This window comes from Pteropus medius, unplaced genomic scaffold (assembly GCF_902729225.1).
Source record: "Pteropus medius unplaced genomic scaffold, Ma_sr-lr_union100, whole genome shotgun sequence".
In the NCBI taxonomy this organism is placed as follows: domain Eukaryota; kingdom Metazoa; phylum Chordata; class Mammalia; order Chiroptera; family Pteropodidae; genus Pteropus; species Pteropus medius.
This window is the reverse complement of record NW_024348529.1, coordinates 344893-353786: the sequence shown is the minus strand read 5'-3', so window position 1 is coordinate 353786 and position 8894 is coordinate 344893. Positions and strand designations below refer to the sequence as shown.

General features: G+C 56.0%; 1 protein-coding gene across 1 annotated transcript in view; it reads right to left on the bottom strand.

The window, feature by feature from the left end:
* The window catches only part of COL6A2 (collagen type VI alpha 2 chain), a 24868-nt gene extending 18026 nt beyond the window's left edge, over positions 1-6842 (bottom strand). The window contains exon 1 of the mRNA XM_039879800.1: positions 6689-6842. The gene's annotated coding sequence lies outside the window, so the exon portion shown is untranslated. The remainder of the gene's footprint in view (positions 1-6688) is intronic.
* Between the last annotated feature and the right edge of the window lie 2052 nt (positions 6843-8894).

Here is an 8894-nt window from a genome sequence, read left to right as displayed (position 1 = left end):
CCTATATGCCACATGCATACACATCACACCACACCCTCTACTACATACATACGACATGCACACACATCACACACATGCCACACACCCCATACATCACACGCACACACCATACACATGTCATGTACATATCACACACCATGTACACACCCCACACATCACACACACCACATACACACCACGCACAACTCACACGTCACACACTCCACATGACACCGTGCACATCACACTCTTACCTTCACACCCCCACAATCACATGCATGCATCACACACCCTACATATCAGTATGATTGGCTACATCACACACCCCTCTATCGCCACACACAATAATAATTACACACACTACACACACCATACATGTCACACCCACGTGTCACACCCCCACACATCACATGCACGCATCACACACGCCATCTTCAGCTTCCCCGATTCTTCTGTCCAAATCAGCATTTGAATTCCTCTAACGACTCTTTTCATTACAGTTATTATATTTTTCAGAACCATTATTTCTTCGAGTCCATCTAGGTTTTCTGTCCTTTACTGACATTTCCATCTGTTCAGACACTGTTTCCTTGACTGTCCTATGCCTTCCTTTAGCTGGCTAAGCCTCTGTGAGCTTGTCGTGTTAAAGTCTTTGTCTAGTAGATCCACCATCGAGTCTTTTCAGGGACAGTGTCTGCTGGTTTATGTTTTTTCCTTTGAATGGGCCGTATATCTGTTTCTTTGTATGTCTTGTGATTTTTGTTGTTGTTGTAGAAACTGGACATGGGATCTAATAATGTGGTAACTCCCCCCTTGTTTTGATTATCGTATGCTGTCCCTGTTGTGAGGACCAGCTTGCGGGACGAAGGTAAGGCCGTCTCAGGTCTTTGCTGAGCCTGCACCTTTCACTGGGCATGTGCATGCAGTTGCTTCGGAATGACTTGGTCTTCGATGTCTGGCTCACGAAGGAGAAAAAGAAAAATAAACGGGGAAAAAGGTGTCAACCCTGTAAAGAGTCAGCTCAGCCAGAGCGGTGACAAGGGAGGTGCGATAACACGGCGCCCTCCGCAGGTCTAAAAAGGAAATGCTACACCAAGAAACATCACAGCTGGACGCTGGTAGAGGTCAATAGCAGAAGAAAAGTGAGAACAATCGCAAAGTTGTGGAAATTAAACAACTCGATCTTAAACAACCAATAGATTGAAAAGAGACCATAGGAGAAAGTGGAACATACTCAGAGACTATTAAAAATGAAAACAGAATATTCCCAAACTTATGGAATACAGCGAAAGCAATGCTAAGGGGGAAATTTACAGCTATAAACATTTTCATTAAAAAACAAACGAGAAACATATCAAGTTAATAACCCAACTCAAAGAACTGGAAAAAGAACAACAAACTAAAAGAAGGAAATATTAACGATCAGAGCAGAGATAAATAAAATATATACTAGCAAAGCAATCGAGAAAATCAATGAAACCCAAAGTTGGTTCTTTGAAAAGATCAACGACATTAAAAAACCTTTAGTTATATGGACTAAGAAAAAAGAGAGAAGACTCAAATTACTAAAATCAGAAATGAAAGTGAGAGCTTTACTACCAATTCTACAGCAATAAAAAGGATAAGCGAGCACTAGAAACAACTGTACACCAACAAATCAAACGACCTCAATGAAACGGACAAGTTCCTAGAAACACAAAAACTACAAAGACAAAACCATGAAGAAATAGGAATTCTGTATGGACCTATAATTGGTAATGAGGTTGAGTCGGTAATTGAAAATCTGACCAAAAAAAGGCCCTGGACTCGATGGCTTGACTGTTGAATTCTACTAAACATTTAAAGAACTAGCACCAGTACTTCTCAAACTTTTCAGTTTCAATCACCAAACTTCAATCGAAGCGGGAACGCTCCCTAACTCATTCTGTGAGGCCGGCATTAGGCTGACACCAAAGCCCGATAAAGACATTACAAGACAAGAAAGCTACAGACCAATATCCTTAACGAGCATTGGTACAAAAATCCACAACGAAATATTAGCAAACAGAATTCAACAGGATAATAAAAGTATTAAACACCATGGCTGAGTGGGATTTATTCCTGGAATGCAAGGATGGTTCACCATATAAAAATCTATCAATCAGTGTAATACAGCACATTAACAGAATGAAGGAAAAAATCTTGTGATCATCTCAGTTGATATAGAAAAAAACGCTTTGATAAAATCCAACACCCTTTCATGATAAAAAAAAAAAAGCAAACTCTCTACAAACTAGGAACAGAAGGAAACTACCTCAACATAATAAAAGCCATATACGAAAATCTTGTAACAAACATCATTGTCAATGGCGAGAGACCGAAAGCTTTTCCTTTGAGATCAGGAGCAAAGCAAAGATGCCCAACATCGTCAATTCTTTCCAACACAGTACTGGGAGTCCTAGCCAGAGCACTTAGGCAAGAAAAAGAATTAAAAGGCATCCAAGTCTGAAGAGAAGACATAAAAGTATCTGTTTACGGATGATAGGATTCTATATGTAGAAAACCCTGAAGATCCCACAAAAAGAAACTTAGAATAAATAAATTCAGCAAAGTAGCAGGATACAAAATCAACACTCAAAAATCAATTGTGTCTTTGTACACCCACAATAAACAATGCAAAAAGGAAATTCAGAAAAAGTTCCATTTACATTAGCATCAAAAGAGTAAAGCACTTAGAAATTACCTTTACCGATACTTATTCACTGAAAACTAGAAAACATTTCTGAGAGACCTTAAAGATAGAAATAAAGTGGAAAGATATTCCATGTTCATGGGTTAGAAGACTTAATATTAAGATGTCAATACTGCCCAGAATGATTTACAGATTTAATGCAATCTCTACCAAAATCCCAATGATGATATTTATAGAAATATAAAAATCCATTCTAATATTCATAAGGTATCTCAAGAGACCCCCCCAAAGCATAAACAATCCTAAAAGACAAGATCACAGCTGGAGGACTTACACTTCCTGATTTCAAAACCTACTACGAAGCTACAGTAATCAAAACGGTGTGGTACTGGCATAAAGACAGATAACAGACCAGCGAAATGGAACAGAGAGCCCAGAAGTAACCGCGCATGCATAGTGGAAGGGGTTTCAGCAAGGGTGGCATGACCACTGCTGGGGGAAAGACATTTTCTCAACACACAGTGCTGGGAAAACTGGGTGTCACATGCAAGAGAATGAAGCTGGACCTCGCCTAACACCGTACACGAAAATTAACTCGAAGTGGATCCATGACCTAACGGAAGACCTAAATCTATAAAAATTTAGAAGAAAACATAGGGCCAAATCTTCACAACAGCAGATTTGGCAATGATTTCTTGGATATAACACCAAGAGCACAAGCAACTGAAGAAAAAAACAGACAAATCGGACTTCATAAAAGTTAAAAAAAAATCGCGAGTCCAAAAGCAATCTACAGAATGGGTGACAATATTTGCAAATCATTTTTCTGATAAGGGATTAATATCCAAAATATACAGACAAGAAACTCGACAATGACGAAAAATCGAACAACCCAATTCAAAGATGGGCAAAGGACTTGAATAGACTTTTCTCTAAAGAACACATACGAATGGCCAATAAGCATAAGAAAAGATGCTCCACATCACTAATTAGGGAAATGCAAATCAAAATGATTCACGCATGACATGGCTACTACTAAAAAGCGGAAAATAAGAAACGCGGAGAGACCGGGATCTTTGTTCGGGATCTGAAATGGAAGAGCGGCCGTGGAAGGCAGATGGCGGTCCCTTAAAAAGAGAAAACGGTCCAGCATGTCCACTTCTGGGTGCACACCGACGCGAACGGAAAACGGGGGCTCACAGAGATATTTGCTCACCGTGTTCGCCACGGCTGAAATGTGGGAGCGACACGAGGGCCCCTCGACGGACGGGCGGGCGGACAGCAGGGAGGCCGTCCGCACCGGGGACTGTCACTCAGCCTTAAGCGGGAGGGACGCTCCGCCTGCTGCAACACGGTGGACGTCGAAACCATGCTCCTGAGACAAGCCAGTCACAAAAGGACAAGTTCTGTCCATTCCGATTATATGAGAGACTTAGATATTCAAAAGCCACAGAGACGGAAGGCAGAATGGGGGCCGCCAGGGGCCGGGAGGGGAGCGGTGGAGACACAGTTCGTCTTGTGAGACGGAAAGTCCTGGATCTGCTCGGCGGTGACGGTCACACGACAACCTGAATGTGCTCAATGTCACCGAACTGTGCACCTGAAGCAGCTAAGACAGTAAATTTTATGTGTATTTTACCACAATGTCCAAGAATTGGGGGGAAAATCTCTTATAACTTAACAAAAAAGCAGCACCATGCGGAGCACGGGGCCGCAGCAGCGCTGCAAACGGCCCACGCACGGACGCCAAGGACGCGCCGACGAGCCGGCAGGCCTCGCGGCTCGTGGATGACGGCGGCGGCACTGCCACCGTCGGTCCCCAGCGGTGGGCACCAGCCTCCTTTCCCCTTCTCTGGTGGCCTCTGACTCCGACTGCTCCCCTGGGAGCACGGCCCTCGGAGCTGGGGTCACCGTGCTGCACCTGCGCGTCGAGGGGCCTGCAGCGGGGCGCCGTGCAGCTGCCCCCGGGAGGCGTGGGGTGCTGGCACGTGCATGCTGCTTGGTGACACGGCCCAGGCCTCATGAGGGCCCTCAGGCCTGGTCAGGGAGCGGCCCCCCACGAGCCCTGCTCCTTTCCAGGGCTGCCCCTCACCAGGGTCCCCCTGGCTTCGCACGAAGTTGCAACGGGACCTCAAGGGGAGGGTGAACTACTGAATGCGGAGCCACAGTGACGGGAAAAGAATCAAACTGTTTGTGTTTTTCTTACGAGGACCACAAGAGCTAGGTGTTTCCCGCGTGATCGAGCGTTCGGCCGCAGGCGAACACGACCTTCCCCCGCCCTGTGCACCTGGTGGTCCCTGGCAGCCCTGGCAAGTAAGCGCCCGGCCGGAGGCAGGGGGCACGGCCCACGCCCTTGGCTGGGCCCGGGGGGTCTCGGGCCAGCTCCTCTCCCAGGCGCTGGCCGTTCCCACTCCATCCTGGCCCACGGCTGCCCACGACACCCCAGGGACCGCAGCGGCCCCCTGCAGCGGAGCCGCCTGTGCCGGCTGGCAGTGCAGACTCACCACTGGGCCTGGGGGTGCAAGGGGGGCGCAGGGGCCCGTGCCCCACCCGACAAGGTGGCCCAGAGGGTCTCCCGACCTCCCCCTGGACGCTGCCCCCTGTGGCCTCCACGGCAGCTGTGCGGGCGGCTGCCCCGGCCGCTGGGTCTTCGCTTTCGCCAGCACGGCGGCTTCAGAGCCGTCAGAGGGGCCCAGTGGCCTGCCTTGACCCACGTCCCGCGGAGGGACACGCCTGGGCCCCGGGTGCCCAGCCCCTCCAGTCTCCCAGGAGATTCCGAGTCACCCTCGAGCCCCGGGGGCCCAGGCCCTCGTCCCAGCCCCTCTCCTGCCCCAGCCACTGAAAGCTGGCAGACCATGTGCTCCCGGCAGCCGCAATGCCTGTCCCGCCTCCTGGCCTGGCTTGTTAGGAGAATAAGGTGGTCCCCTGGCCAGATCCCCTATGTTGGAAGGAAATAATGGGGCGTTGGAAGGAAAAAATGGGGCGTTGGAAGGAAAAAATGGGGCGATCTGCATCTCGATCCTGCTTCTTGGGCACCCATCTAAAAGTGAGGATCCTGTCCTCGGGGACAGCTCGCGGACCAGGGCGTGGGCACGGAGCTGCTGGTGTCCTGGCTGGGGCCAGGGGCACTGGGTGGGACGGCCAGCGCGCCTGGGAGCCACGCCCTGCCGCCTGTGTGTTGTTGCCATGCCACTAGGCCTCTCGGGGACTGACCCCACACCCTGTGGGTGCTGGGCCTGGGGAGGGGTCCTTGGGCGGGGTGGGGCTGGGCCCAGCAGGCAACCTCAGCTGGGCTCCTACCTCACTCCCTGTGACAACCACTCGCCCCTGCTTAGTCTCCCCAGTAGATTTTGGGGGGCCCGGGGTGTGTACAGGGTGCCTCCAGCCGCAGAGGAAGGGGAGCAGTCTGGGTTGCTGCTGCCTCCAAAGGGTGGGGTGTGTGCGGCCTGTGCTCTACTCCTCCCTCGGGCATCAGAGACCCCCTGCCTCTGTCCTCCACCCCCCCAGAAGCAGAGATAACACCCTCTCTCTAGAACCCGGGGAACAGGGGCCACTGGAGAGCCTGTGCCCAGTTCCACTTCAAATGGGGGGTGTCTCCTTGAGGGGTGCATAGGCCCTCAGCCCTCTGAAGGCGTCCTCCAAGCAGAGGGACCGGTAGCCCCCCAGGACCCTGCAGGGGCCTGACGTGGGTCCATCAACCTCTCCAGCTATTGGCGGCCTGGAGTGGAAAGGTCCCAGCTGAGCCTAACTGCTGTGTCTTCTCAGGGAGCCCAGTGCCAGGGTTGGGGCGGGGGGGATGGTTGGGAGGGGAACAGGCCAGGGCGCAGCACACAGTTTAGTCGGTGCCCTGGGGCCCAAGGCCGAGTCCCGTTGGACCGTGGAGGCCCCGGCCCCAGGGGGGACACTGGGCAGCGCCGGGACAGCCGGCGGGTCCTCCGCGCTCCTGCACTGCCCTGTCCGGCAGGACTCGCCGCCCAGCAGGACTGGACTCCAGGGCCCCGCGCCGCGGGGCCGGTGCCAGGGCCGAGGGGCGCTTACCTGACCCCGAGCGCAGGCAGCGCGCTCGCTGGACGCGTCGCAAGGAGGCTCCGGGTCCCGACGGCGACAGCGGAGCGCGCGCCCAGCGGGCAGGAGGGAGGGAGGGAGGCGGGCGGGGCCGGCGCCTTTATACCCGCCTGCCCCGGCGCGCGGCCACCAGGGGGCGCTGCGGCCCCGCGGATGGGCGTGGGGGGCCCGGGGCGGGGCCGGAGGGGGCCGGAGGGGCCCGGAGGGGCACCCGAGAGGGCCCGCGGCCAGCAGGGGTCCGGGGCGGGGTCCGGGCCCTCCCCAGGAGGCGCGGCGAGGCGGGGGCGCCGTCGCCTCTCCGGAAGCAGTGCCCGCGAAGTCAGAGTCCCTCCCCACGCCCCGACTGGCCTCCTGGCGCCCGCTCCCCACTTCCGGGCCGCGTTCACTCGGGGCCAGGCGTTGAGGACCCCGCTCCGCTCCGAGGAGCTGCTCCGGGCAGCCGGGCGGGCTCCAACCGCCCAGGGGGACCCCAGCTCCGTTCCACACCCAGCGCCCCCACTCAGTGGCCCTGCTCAGGCACAGGCCGACTCTGGCCTTCTCGTCCAGGGACCCGCAGCTCCCGTGCCTGCGTGGGGCAGGCTATGTGTCCCCAGGGAGTGACTGTGGGTGGGCGAGCAAGGGCTGCCACCTCGGGGGCAGAGTGAGGGCCCACTTGCCCACAGGAGCCCCACGGTGCCCTCATTGCAGGACCCAGGCCCACTGCGATGTCCCTGTGGGAGCCGAGTCTGGGAGAGGGGGAGGGGGTCCTCGGGGTGGGTGCCAGCAGGACTGGGCCAGGTCCGTGGGACAGGATGGCACCAATACCGTCCTGGGGCGTCAGGCAGGCGAGCAGCTTTGCAAGTCTCTGATTTAGCCCCCTCCCGGCAAGCGGACAGGGGCCCCAGAGCTTTTCCTGTCCCTGGTGCCTGGGGACGGCCCTGCGTGCACGCCCTCTGGTCCGCTGCCCGCCTCTGCCTGTGCCCTGATTCTGTGCCCCAGGTCCCGCCTCTTGTCCAGACGGTAAGGGTGCCGGGGCGAGGGTCTGTGGGGGACAACTGTGTTCTTAGTGAGCCCAGCAGTGGTGGCTATTCAAGGAGAGGGGACAGTGTCCCATGTGAGGATGGACATGCTGCCCCGGACACAGCCCTCGCCTGCTCTGGGCTCCCAGAGCCCCTCAGGCCGGCCCCCCGTCCGTGCCCACTCTGCCCTCCACTGCCCCCTCTCAGGGCATTGCCTGTCACAGCTGTCCTTGGCCACAATGCCTCTCCTGGGGGCAGTGGCTGCCTGGAGCCGAGGGCACATGTGGGGAGGTGGGTGTGAGCGTGAGTGTGTGCACTGAGCCAGTGTGTGTGCGCGCCTGTGGGTATGAGCATCGCTGCATGCGTGTGCCCGAGTGTGACTCCCACGCGGCCATGGACAGCGGGCTCCTGCTCCCGGGGTGCGCTGCCCACAAGCTGAACGCGGCCCCTCCCCCAGTGAGCATCGCCGGGCTCCCGGTGTCCCCGCCGGCCTGCCACACCTCCTTCCGTGCCTGCCCGTCCTTCACGGGGCCAGGTCCTGGGACAGGGCAGCACTGGTCACCTTCAGCCCCTCCCGGTCCTTCGCCAACGCTGCCCCGAGCATCTCCAGTCCACCCCACCCCCTTCTACAGGGCTCCAGTGGACGCGGGGGTGCGGGAGGGGACTCTCGCTGGCTTGCCTACCCCGGCAGGTGAAGGGGCTGCTGTCCTGGTTGGTGTGACAGCAACAGGTAGTTCCCAGCACCAGGTAGAGCCCTAATCGCCAGATTTCACCAGGGTGACCTGGGAAGCCATCCCGGGGGGAGGGAGCCCTCACAGGCATGTGGACTTGGGCGTTGGGAGGCGTGGCGGGCTGGCCGCTGAGCTGCACGGAGGGTCAGCTCCACAGAGGGACGAGGGACACCAAGGCGGTCAGCCGGCAGCGGGAGGTGCAGGCGACGACCAGAGGCCCCTTTGGCCTGAGAGGAGCCCCACCTCTGGAGGGGTGTGGTGGGAGGACGGCTCCAGCTGATCTCGCTCTGTGAAGGTCAGGGCCCCGGCCGGGACAGCCCGAGACCCTGAAACGTGTCCTGGACGCCGGACGGATGCGGAGGACGTGGCTCTGCAGGCCCTGCACCCCTCAGAGCTCGAGGGGCCGCTCTTCCCGGTCCGAGCCAGCGCCTCCTCTGTGCTGGTACGAGC